The sequence below is a fragment of the Bufo gargarizans genome, chromosome 3, assembly GCF_014858855.1.
Source record: "Bufo gargarizans isolate SCDJY-AF-19 chromosome 3, ASM1485885v1, whole genome shotgun sequence".
Lineage (NCBI taxonomy): Eukaryota > Metazoa > Chordata > Amphibia > Anura > Bufonidae > Bufo > Bufo gargarizans.
In genome coordinates this window covers 106,784,678-106,797,574 of record NC_058082.1, presented here as the reverse complement: position 1 = coordinate 106,797,574, position 12,897 = coordinate 106,784,678, and positions in this window count along the sequence as shown.

The window sequence follows — 12,897 nt, the reverse complement described above, 5'->3', positions numbered from 1 at the left end:
TACATACCCCGCTGCTTTAAGCTGAGTACGACCTCGTACTCCATCAGGGCCCGCCCAACTGGAATCATGACCTGAAATAGAGAAAGACACATGCAGGCATACATATATGTCCATTACACTCATATCAGACCCAATTGGCAAAGGTGAAGTGCGGTGACAAGGGGCGTCGTTCTCTTCTTCTCAGGATAGTGAGTGGAACGGGGGCGCTGACCTGGCACAGCGGATGTTTAAAGAACCAGGATAGTCCATGACAATAAGTCCATAATAAAATTAACCTCTCAGAGGCTTGCACATAGGAAGTCCATCTCTGGGCACATATACGTGAATAAAAAAAACGGTTATTAAATACTGTCAGCAGCACATATATAAAATGACAATACAGGACTCTGACAATACCAGGGCCATGTTATCCTGGCAAGTCCTGCTTACCCTTTAAAACAGTGCTGACATAAAAATGTCTTTTCAACCTGAAATGGGGGTAAAAAGGGGAAATTGGTGCAAACTTTAAGGCACAACTGGGATATTAGCAGCAGACCGGATGTCCCAAACGCAACATGGGCAGCTGGAAGCTGTGGTATGCAGTGGCACTATCATTCAGTTAGAATACCACCGGCCGTGTATAACTGGCAGCAAGCTTGACCAGCTCTGCCAACCGGAGGGACAAAACGGCCATTATGGAGACAGACATGAAGAAAGGCCTACTCACAGACGAGTGTCATACTCCTCCTCTGATGAAGACTCGATGAACGGATCTTGCAGCAACTGTTCTGGTAAGGCCGGCCACATCTGGAATCCATCTCCTCTGACGATCTTTAAAGGGGGAGGCTTGTCCTTCATTGCCTCCATTTCTGCATCCGTTCTGGGAAACGGGATACACTGCACGCATCCTGCGTACCCGAGGTCCTCCACCCAGTAAACTCTTTTGCGTAGAGCCTCTATGTCAGCCTTGGTGCAGGTCATCGGGGCTACCGGAGGTCCGGTGACAGTGGCCTCTGGGGTAACGGTGGCAGCTGCTGCTTGACGTCGGGCCTCTGCACATTCTTCCGCCCGCTGGCAGCTGTCCAGCCTCTCTCTCTCCTCTTCTCGCCTCACCGCATCGGGAGGGGGGTATGGTTCCTCTGGCCCCTGCAAGATGATAGGCTCCCAGAAGACATTGCTGCTTAAATATATCTGACTGTGCCGGTGAGTGGTTCGGGCCGGCCCATCTTTCGGTTCCTCGGCCTCACTCGGGTTTATTTCCTCCTTCTCTGGGTCCCAAGTCTCAGCCGGTGCCTTCGGGCGAGTGACGGCGGTAGCGTAGGGGCCCCGTAAGCTTTCGGCTGGTGTATATTCCACTATCTCTCCCATGGTCAAGTTGTGAAGATGCTCCGGGAGGTAGTGACGCTTCACCGACCGCCGGTTAACATAAAAGTCCCGGCCAGTTCCCAACTCCTGGATGAACCCGTATCCCCTCTCCTTATCAAAGGCCACCACGATCCCGCGGCGCCTTTCCAGCTGGGCCTTACCCGGGAAGGAGTCCCCTTGGATGGACTTGGCCATTTCCTCGAACCTCTTCTTCCGGCTGGTATTCTTCTTGGCCACCGCGGCTTTCAATTCGGCCATGATGGTCGGCCATTGCGCGTGCCGGCGACGGATCGGTGGGGACCGGGGACGGGTTATGCTCAAATCCATGGCTTGTCCCCAAGAGGGGGCCGTCCAGGCTAGAGGGTCCCATGCCTCTAACTCGGGATAGTTCGGTGGAGTGGCGCCCCACTCACACGTGGCCTCAATTTCCAGCTCCTCAGCGCACGCCATCGCCATCTCTTCTCTCACTGGGTGCAGAGTCGACACTGACTCCTCCCACACACTGGGCCGGTCTACCTCCATCTGAGGCCCGCCTCCCAGGCGTAACTCTTCAGGGAAGTCAGCCGCATCATCACTCTTCAAGGTGGGTGGCGCTCCAGGGCAATCTCCTCCTCCTTCTTGGAGGGTTTTGGCGCCAAATATTCGCGCCTCTGTGCATCGTGATGGCGCAGTAAAAAGCCTCATGGCGTCGGCGGCCATTTTAGATGTCCTGATGCTGCAATTCAATGACAGCAAGCAGGTTGATTAAAAGTCCAATAAATCACAGTCCACAAATACGATTTTTCTCTCTGGGGGTAGCGCAACACAGTACAGCGCCTCTGATTCCTCCCAGGCACAATTTTAATCCACCGGCTTGGAAATAAAGGGTACAGTCCTCGCAATACGGTGGTGGAATAGTTAAAGCACACAGTTCACACTTCTCTGCACTTCAGAAGTATGCAGATCCTGTTCGTGACGCCAAAAAGAGCGATGCAGTGTCCCAGGGGGTCAGTAGTGTATGCTGGGCTTTGTAGTGCAGATTAACCCACTAACCTGGGATCCACTGTCGTCTTCAATTCTGGTCAGATACTGGAACAGGCAGGTATTTAATGTTCGTGACGCCAGTGTCAATTAAACGGTGACACGCCGTGTATAGTAATGTAGAAGAATGAAGCAACCACGGGTTAGCCAACCAAAACGGGAACTTTTTACTGAACGTTAGTGAGAATCATACATGGACGCAGTTGGAAGCGCAGTTCCAAGGAAGACAGTTGGTTTCTATTTGAATACAGCTGGTTCTTAGAAGTACAGAATGGCCGGTTATAGCGATGTTCTTTACAGAGTGTTAATTACAGGAGATGCAGTACAGGCGGCTTGCACACTATTCCTGACTGGTCCTGAAACATGTGACTCATTCTCCAAGGTCTAGTGCCCTATATCTGGCGTACCCTTGAAGCTGTCCTTATCTAGTACCTCCTCTGTTATCTTGAGTACCTCTCGCTTTATCAGATTGGCCTCTGTAGTATTCTGTGTCCCGGCTGGTTGCTTGCTTCTGATGTTTCAGCTAAACGGATGATGACTCAGGAGGGGAACCTTTTCCTTGGATCCGGAACCCGGTTACAGGGCTTACTACCCTCTCCTAGTCGGCAGGCTTCAGGCCTGCACTACTCTCACAGGCCCATAGCCTGGCCTTGCCTCAGACACAGGATCATCTCTGACTCCTTTTCCCACTGTCTGTCCTACTACAACTTCCTGACTGGGCCTTATATAAACTAGGGTTCCCTAGCTCCCTCTAGTGACTCAGAGCTGGAATGACACCCTAGCCGGCCTGCACATGCACATTTCACAGTAACAGGAAGTACACAGCATTACATTAACAAGATATTTTATACCAACCTCCCCATAAATACAGGGGGAACGACAGTACCCAAGTGACCCTTCTGTAGTGACGGGGTATTACTCTCCCGTACACTACACCCATATAGCACTAGAGTAAGAGTACTAGGCACCTGCAAGTACTGACTGTTGCCACGCCCCCTTGTGAAATAAGCGAAGGAACCTAGAGCCGTGGTGCCGCAGAATTGCAGCATCCGAAGATGTTTAGTTATTCCCCCGCTAGTGGATCACATGTGGAAGGGGGTAATGTAACAGAAAGCACGGTGATGTGCAACACTCCGCCTATGGAATGATAGCGCGACAGTCGGAACCGTATTCAATGGTAGTGCAATTACCTACCTAAGGAAGGTGGAAGCATACGGCAAGTACTAGCCAGCGGTAGGGAGAATACTCCAACTATGAAGGGGGGCGAATGCTCCCGGCGAGAACTAGTGCATATGGCGAGTCCTGTACCCCGTGGGAGTGCAATTATTGCACCTAAGTAAGGGGGTAATGCATACAGCACACAAGGTAACCAGTGATGATGTCATCGCGTCACCAATGGAAGGGGCTAATGCATATGGCAGGTTCCGAACCCCATGTTATTGTACTTAGTCCACCTATGGCAGGGGACAATGTATAAGGCAGGTACTGTATCCCGAAGTAGTGCAGTTACTCCGCCTAAGGAAGGGGGTAATGCATACGACAAGTACTGCTGGCCACCTTAGACGCAATCTCGGGAGATTGCTTCGGACTTATGTCCGAGTCTGAATCAGTGATTCTACCCCACCCCATCCCCGGACGAACCCTCCTCTGTGAGGGAGGGTGTGTCTGAGCGTGACGAAGGGTGGGGGTGCGGAGATATTCGAGAAGAAAGATGTCCTGCTGTAGTTCGCTTGCGCATAGGGCTACCCCTCAGAATCTCGCCCCTGGCAGTTGTGGACTGCGCAGGTGGGGACTTATCAACCAAACTCCCGAGGGGGTGGAATGGGAACTTCTAGAGGTCTCTCCACCGGATCGCGAAGGCGGTGCATTATCAACCAAACAACCCAGGAGGGTGGATGGGAGCTTCCAGTGGACCCCCACTTGATTGCATAGGTGGAGAATTATCAACCAAACGACCCAGGAGGGTGGATAGGGAATGTCTTTTTTTAGAGGTTCTTTATTGAATTGCGCAGGTGGAGAATAATCAACCAAATGACCCCGGAGGGTGGATTGGGAATGCCAGAGGTCCTTTATTGAATTGCGCAGGTGGAGAATTATCAACCAAAAGGCCCCGGAGGACGGATTGGAAATCCTGCAGAGGTCCTTCACTGGATTGCGCAGGTGGAGAATTATAAACCAAACGACCCGGAGCGGAGGGTGGATTGGGAATACTTCAGCTGTCGTCCACGGGATTTGCGAAGGTGGAGAGTTATCAACCAAACGGCCCCGGAGGGCGGATTGGGAACTATGCGAGGTCCTCCTTATCCGAGATAGGACACGGGCCCAGGCTGGGACCACACAGACAGGGTGGTCCTGCGGTGATGAGGGCTGAGGAGGGGGACCCGTATGAACGCACATTTTTTTTTTTTGTAACTAGGAAACCGGCCTCAATGACGAGGCAGGAAGGGGTTAAATTCCTGCACATTATGGCACAGTGTACTAGAGGTAGAACCCCAGTAATTAGATGATGGCCTAAAGAGGTGGCTGGCCAGGAAGGGTTATAGCTGTCTTGAGGACCGGTGGGCGGAGCTCAGCAGGTGTCTGGGGGAGTGGGAAGTAGGGCGGGAAGAATTCGCGCCACAGTGCCCCCCACCTCCTGGAAAGAAGACTGCCGCCCGCTAAGCGACGATCCAAAGAGAGTGCCCCCCCTGCGCACAGCCTCAGGAGAGGCCACCAGCCGGGTCACAGAGGGGCTGGAGCAGGGCAAATGGGCGGACGGGGGGTGTTCACCCCGCGGGCCGATATCAACGCGGGCCGGGCAGACAAAAGCACGGTTAACCCCCTCCGGAGCGGCGTGCTCTTACTGCAGCGCGTCTACTCCCGAAAGGGGTGGACATGGCGGTAGGTGTGTTGGGAGCGGGAGCCTCCTCCGCTCCCCCTCTGCATGTCTGACCGAGCACCCCGGTCCACAGCGGTGTGCTCGGCCTCCCGCTGTAGAACAGTGGCATTAACCCCCTGTGTGCCTTGTAAGGGGTAATGTGCAACCTGATGGCGAGTCCTAAGACATATTGATTTAACCAGCACCAAACGAAATCATGTAACCATTGGCCATCATGGGGTCTTGTACCCCTGAGTATAGGAGGGGTTAACTTGTCCCTGTGATAGGCCTTCCTTACACAGGGCGGCAGGTTCAGCTTTATTCACATATACGGGTTTTTATGAGGTGTATGTTAGATATACCAAACATCAAATGTCAATGTCCCCCAATACATCTCCCCCAGTATAACCATGTCAGAAACCCTAGTTCACAGGGACAGAAAGTGTCTCATTTCGATTAACATTATTTATAAGGGTAGGTTCACACTTGTGTTAACCCTTTCAATACTGGAGTGTGTTGTGTGTGTTTTTTTTTTTTTTTTTGTGGGACAAGTTGTACTTTCTAATGCCACCATTAATTATGGCATAAAACGTAGTGGGAAGCTGTAAAAAAAAATCCAAATGGGATGGAATTGGGGGGGTGGGGGAACTTAGTTCCTCCAGTTTTATAGGTTTTGTTCCAATGGCTTTTCGTTTGTGGCAAAACTGACCTGTGCCCTTTATTCTCTGGGTCAGTCCGATTACAACAATACCCCTTATGTATAGTTTTTTTTTGTCTAACTGGTGTAAAAATAAATTTAAACTTTTATATATATATATATATATATATATATATATATATATATATATTCAATCACGAAGCAGCACTCTTTAGGTTGCCAGGTGCAAATCCCACTTGAATTCCTGGGCCAGGAACAGTAGAACAAAATCGGTGAAAAAGGTGGATTTTATTACATCCAACAGCATTTCAGCTCTCTCAATGGAGCCTTTGTCAAGCTACGACATGCAGTACTTTTAGTTCGGCTGCCGCCAGACCTTCGCCCCCGCCCCCTTAATAGTCAATGTAGACAGAGCGGCAGTCCGGGGGCCACACGTGAACTAGAGGTAGGACGGATCAGACAGCTGGAACAGTCTGTCATGCTTCCCTGCTGCTATTGTGAAACTAGCCTAAATTATGTTTTTTAAATTTATCATTATATACTATCAGGGATTTTGAAAATGGGGTTTACATTGGAAATGGCTCACTTCTTATCCTGGCCTGCCATCTGGTGGCCAAAATAAGAATTGCAGCATGAACACGATCAGCCTAGTCAGCAAAGCTCATCATGTTCAGTGCAACTACTGATGCCTCCACTGGCCGCACGGGGCATCGGTAGCTTCTGCGTTTTTGCGCATTTAGATGCCGTTATCTCGCTTGATCACAGCATCTAAACCCTTTAATTACCGTGATCGGCATTATTGCTGTCATGGTAATTAGTCCCAGGTCTCTGCTGTTTGACACAAGAGACATCCCGGCCATGACGCTCGCTGCATGTGTGAGCGGCAGCCATGTTCGCACATCGCTCCAGCGCCGTACATGTAAAGGGTTAAACGGATCAGGCAGGCTGTTCTGCCTCCCAGGACAGAAAACCCACAGGTATAAAAAACAGGAGCCCCTCTCTTCCTCAGTGGTTTCCTGTCCTAGGAAGTGGATACTACAGGTATGGCCATAGAGGGGAGTTTCTCCCTGGGCATCTGAGAGTGGGTTGTGTTTTTTTTTTAAAGCTGGGGGTGCCGGGAGGCTTCCCCGCTCCATAACCCCAAAGACGTGGCACCATTGGGCACTATACTGGGAAGCAGGGCATCTGTACTGAGCGGCTGTGCCTTCATCTTCCCGCCTGACTTCAGTACGTGCCGAGGAGACACGCGATGAGCTGCCTAGTCCACCTCCACCTCACTCTTCCCTCACCCGTGTACTAACCGGGTGGAAATGCCTCCTGCTATTGTGGGCATCTCCGGCAGTCCAGACAAGCTCCCCATGCTGCACGCTAAGCTGGGGGTGTGGAGTCATATTATAAGAGGACGGGCCGGATGGGTCATGTGCGCGAGAGCATGTGAGATTTGTTCCTGCAGACCAGATTAAATTCAGATACCCAGCCACAAGCCGAGATCTTTTTTGGGAAGGTCCGGATTCAGGCTGTTGAAGGTCGTGGAGAGTACTGGTGACCAGAAGGAGCCTCCTACCCCTGCGGTATGGATGGAGGGTATGTACCGGAGCATATGACATTCTAAACTGAGTTTTATTCTCTCATCTGTGAAGCGGAAGTATCCCTTTTGAGGAGTCAGATTGTCAATCTTGGGATCGGCCCCAAAGATTGATGTTCCTATAGCAAAGGTCTCCCGTAGATTCTCCCTCCCCTTTTGCTTTGGGTCAGTTAAAAGACACTATGGATAGGAAGGCAGACAGTTTTTTGAGATGTACATGGGAATCGCTGGGGGCCTCCTTTAAGCCTAATATTGCCGTTACTTGCACAGCCAGAGCCCTGGTTTTATGGATCAAACTGCTCGATTCTCAGATTAAAGATGGAGTCCCCAGAGAACAGTTATTGCTAAGGCAGCAGACTTTTTAGCAGATGTCTCTGCAGACGCTGTTAGATTATCTGCCAGAGCCGCTATCGTTAACTCTGCCCAGCGGGCCTTATGGTTAAAAAAATAAATAAATTGGTCAGGCGATGTAGCATCCAAGAACTGCCTGTCTAACATCCCTTGCGAAGGAAAGGATTTGGCTCCACCTTTAGGGTACTTTCACACTTGTGGCAGGACGGATCCGACAGGCTGTTCACCCTGTCGGATCCGTCCTATCGCTGTGCCTGCCGCTTCGTCCCCATTGACTATAATAGGAACGGGGGCAGAGCTCCGGCAGTGCACGACGAAAGGCCGCCGCACTTAAAGTCCTGGATGTCCGCCTTTTTTGTCCGGCGGCCTCTTGCTGCGAACTGCCGTACTGCGCCGGAGCTCCGCCCCGTCCCATTTATAGTCAATGGGGATGGCGAAATAGCGGCAGGACGGATCCGACAGGGTGAACAGCCTGTCGGATCCGTCCTGCCGCAAGTGTGAAAGTACCCTAAAGGTGGAGCCAAATACTTTCCTTCACAAGGGATGTTACATGGGCAGTTCTTGGATGCTACATTTGCATACCTTTCTTCCCAGAATTCCAGAGGAGCATCGATGGCCTAGAAGTCTCCTCAACTAAAGCGCTCTTTTCATATGCATAGAGCACGATAACCTATTCAAGCATTAAGGGGGTAATTTATCATTTAAGGTTGTTTTGGTTTTAAGTCTGGCTTTGCTTTGTGTGCCTGCGCCAAGTGTATGAATTGGTGCACCTTAATATGTCGCATGACTGTAATGTGGTTTACACCTTTAGATCTAAAAAGTACACCTGTGGGTTGTCGGACAAACACTGGACATGAATAAATGATTATTTGACCGTGTGAAATGATAACGGGTTCCTGTTAAAAACGTCAGAAAACACAATTTGATGACTCAAGTCTAGGGAGTACCTGGAGGGGACAGCACCCAAAAAGGAGGAGGCCCATGCAGTATTACAGGGAGCAAGCCCTGCCCCTTGCTGGGGGGAAATGGAAGGCAGCCGCTGTGATCAGAAAGATGGAGAAAGAAACATTCACTCATCACTAAGAATGGACGAGCAGAAGTACGATAAGTCGCCAGCAATATTTATTCATCAAGCAGTGGAGGTGGACCAGAGATGTTGCATGGTCTATTACAGTCCATTAGAAAGTCCCCATGGCAGGTGCTGATGGATCGAGCAGGAATTTGGAACTTGGAGAAGGGATACTCATTATCAAGTCTTGTAGGCCTTGTAGATGCAGTGGACGAAAGTGTGTTCTCCACCTGTAGGTGATGTTATTCAGGTGAGAGGTAGGTGGATATGAGGCAGCCTTGCAGGTCTCTCCTCTGATGCTGTCGGTGTTGATTTAGTCTTTTTTTGAGGAGTAGAAGAAGAGAATTTTGCAGATCAGGAGGTCCAGAGACTGACCCAGGTGCTACATCCGCAGAACACTGCACCTGCAGTGGTTTTGTCATTTCTGTTTATGTGCATGAAATTGGATGGTGACCAAGATGGAGTCATCCCATAGGTGGGAATCTAAAAAACAAATATATATGTCAAGAAAAGGGTAAGTGAGAAAATGATGTAAATTTTGCTACATGTAAAAGTCACTTACCTGGGCAAACTCCAAAGACTCTTACAGCAATTTCCACGCCCCCTCGGCGCCCTGTGCAGTTTTTTTCTGTCTTGGTGGTATTGACAGAAGATGCTGATGGTTTTTGAGCCGCTAAAAGCAGTCCCTGCGGCACAGGGGACAGCGGTGGCTGTTTTGGAGCCACTGGGCGATGCAGGTAGGATGGAATAAATGGCCGCAGGGCAGGGATGTCACCTGCTCACCCTGGATGAAATCGGTGAGGCAGATGATGCATGACTGTCTCTCCTCTGCATTGATGGTCCTTGCAGGGAGGTCTCCAATTTGCTGGGCCCTGGAGCTTGGTGGAGGCTGGTGGGGCACACCCAGTGGAGCCGATGTTGGGGGCTCTGGCGGTGGTATGGCCTGAGGTCTCATGGTGCCCATCCTCTGTATTAAGATGTCAAATAGGCTTTCTGCAGGGTGTATGGGAGACCTCCTGGGTGGCTGCATCTCCCTGGTCCTGCGGCTCGGTGGTATGGGCCGAGGATGGTGGAACTCGGGGGTGGTGGACTCGGCACTCTCACGGCTGCTCTCCCCAGATGGTCGGGGGTCTTGGGCCGGCTCAGCTCTTATTGGGGAGCGGCTTCTCTCCCTGGCAGATGGTAATTGCCGAGGTGGAGCTCTGACTCCGGAGACATTGGGATGTTGCCTGTCTCTCACAGATGTTCTCTGAGCTGATCTTAATCTCTCTCGCAGGATAGTCTGACCTAAAAGAGCAAAGAAATTAAGACTAATGGAAGTTTTTCCAGTATCTGGAGCCCATCTTCTGTTCTATCTAGTATTTCTTCTATATCTGTCTGCTGTTGTAGCCTGGACATAGTGACTTAGGTGGTCTTTTTGGTTCCTGTTAAAAAGGGTTGTCCAGCTTTTTTTAAGTGATAGTCCAGTCTCAGGACAGTTCATCTATAGCTGATTGTCAGTAATTGGACACCTCTCCCGCACACTGATCAGCTGAAACTTCATTGCACGATCAGCATTGCAGAGTCCAGCGCTTGTCACTGCTGCTGTCATTGAAGTCAATGAGAGCTGTGATTAGCGCTGGTGACTTCTGGTGACAGAGCTACACGGAAAAGCTGATCGACAAGGATGTGGGGTGCCGGACCCCCTGTCAAGCATCCTGTGATCCTATTATGAGGATAGACTGTCACTTAAAGTCTGGACAACCGCTTTAACCAGTGAAAGGATACTTTTACATCTGTTTTCAATTCCACTTTTGAGATCCATCATAGGATCTCAATAGCGGATGAAAACACTTCAGTTTTCTCCCCATTCATTGTCAATAGGGACAAAACTGAACTGAGCAAAATGGAGTGCGCCAAAATGCGTTCTGTTTGGTTGCACTCCCATTGCGGACAGAATCTGTCCGCGAAGTGGTGTGGAGCAAGACGGATCCGTCCTGACACACAATGTAAATCATAATACAACCGGATCCGTTTATGACAGATGCAGGCGGTTGTATTATTGTAACATCTCAATGTTCACCCCCTTTTACATCTCGGTTATGACCAGATGACATAGTTGCACCCATGTGTCCTGTTGGAGTTTAGACTGGTTGTCCCCACTACAGATAATGAAATTAAAGTCTGCCTAATTCTTCTTCAGAGCATCACTTACCCTCGTTCTCGGGGCGACTGAGCCAGGAGTTGTTATCGGCGTTTAGCTGTCGTAATTCCCGGGATCCCATCTCTGGTTTCCCGAGCCGGACCTGATGAAATTGTCCTCAAGTGGCCCCGATATTATTGGGCCTTAAGGGAAAAATATCAAAGGAAAAAAACAATCGGAAGCAAACACTAGAAGAAAAATCCAGTTCTCTCTTCCGGAGCCAAAATGCAGTTTACACCGAGGTGTGAACTCAAGAAAATGGCGCTGAGCTGACTGTGCAGAGGTGTCTTCTAGGTTCCTGAACATTGTGATGTCATACAGAGGAACCTGCTGTAGATCAGTGCTTTGTGACATCACCACAGCCTGGCCGCCATGATGCTTCCTGCCAACTGCTCAGTATCTAAAATGGTTGTTATCTCCTAGTTTATTAGTCTCTTATTTTTTTCACTTCCCTGATATTAAACTTTTTCTTTTTGGATCCCCTCCCGGCTTTGTCTGTAGGGAAACCACATGATTAAGTTTGTGTGTACAATAGTGGCGGAAAAAAGTCAGATTGTGGCACATGCTGTATTTACACCATAATATGCGACTTTTTGTGCTTCTCGACAATTTAGCAAAGTGGTTCAAAAAGGTGAGGAGCGAAGCTTTCCCCGGACTTACTATAATTTATACCAGGAACCGGCATAAATTATAACTCCTGTCTAATCCAGCTCCTAGAGGACATGGATTTGACTTTGTGGGCCTGGGATGTGTCGGATTTATTAAGCATCATCTTCCCCTTCATATATCTGGTCCATCTCACTCCGGGGCCCAGAAGATCAGGTGTGACGTAGCAATCTCCAGTCTGGATGAATCCGGGCACAGAGTCCCTGCCGCTCAGGACTGTGCAGTGTAGGCCCTCATTGTGTCTCTGTATGGTGCTCTGTGGGGTCCATGTTACATAGAGAATACATTGGTTATATGGCATCCAGGGGAGCGTGCCGCCATTTATTTTCAATGGATTGAATGGGTGACCCCCTTTATGCCGTACACTGCGGGGCACTGACATAGGAAATCCATCTCTTCCCCATCTCCTAGTGCAGCTTACCAGTTCTTGGGCCCTTTGAATGGATTCTGTGTGTAAACAGTTGACTCCAGCATCACGTTCATAGTAATGAAAATGGCAGTTGAAAGCATTCAGCGCATGTGCAGACATGCAGCAGGACCCCCTGTATCTGCACATGCGCTGAATGCTGTCTGAGCTGGCACAGAAGAGGACACAGCCGGGCACGCGGGTAAATGACGTGACCTCTGCCATCTTGATTGCTGTAGACGCGGCTGCTTCTGGTGGCCACTGTTTGTACATGGAGTCCATGGACAGCAGGTTTCCCAGCACCCACTTGTTTATGGCATTGTGAAGGGGGCTTCAAAAAGTGACTGACCCCTTTAATCATCTCCATGTGGAATACAGTAGAAGACCACCACCTATTATTTTTTGGGCAGCAATGGTACCCATAACACAGGGGTCAGCAGCCATCAGCACACTAGCTGTTGTGAAACTACAATTCCCAGCATGCCCTATTGACTTCTTTGAAATTTCTGAAAAAAAGCAGAGCAAGTGGAGTGCTGAAAGATCTCTATCCCTGATATAATATAAAATCAAAACTGCACAATAGCCCTGCGGGCAAGGGATCTCACCGCTTTCCTAAAAAATATTACTGCCCCTTGTCTATTAGATCATGTGTAGGAAGTGCAATCATTCCCATCCATGCCTCACTTATAGGCGTGGGCAGGGCCGGATTAACGTAGGGGCTGATGGAGCTGCAGCTCCAGGCCCCTACCATAAAATAGG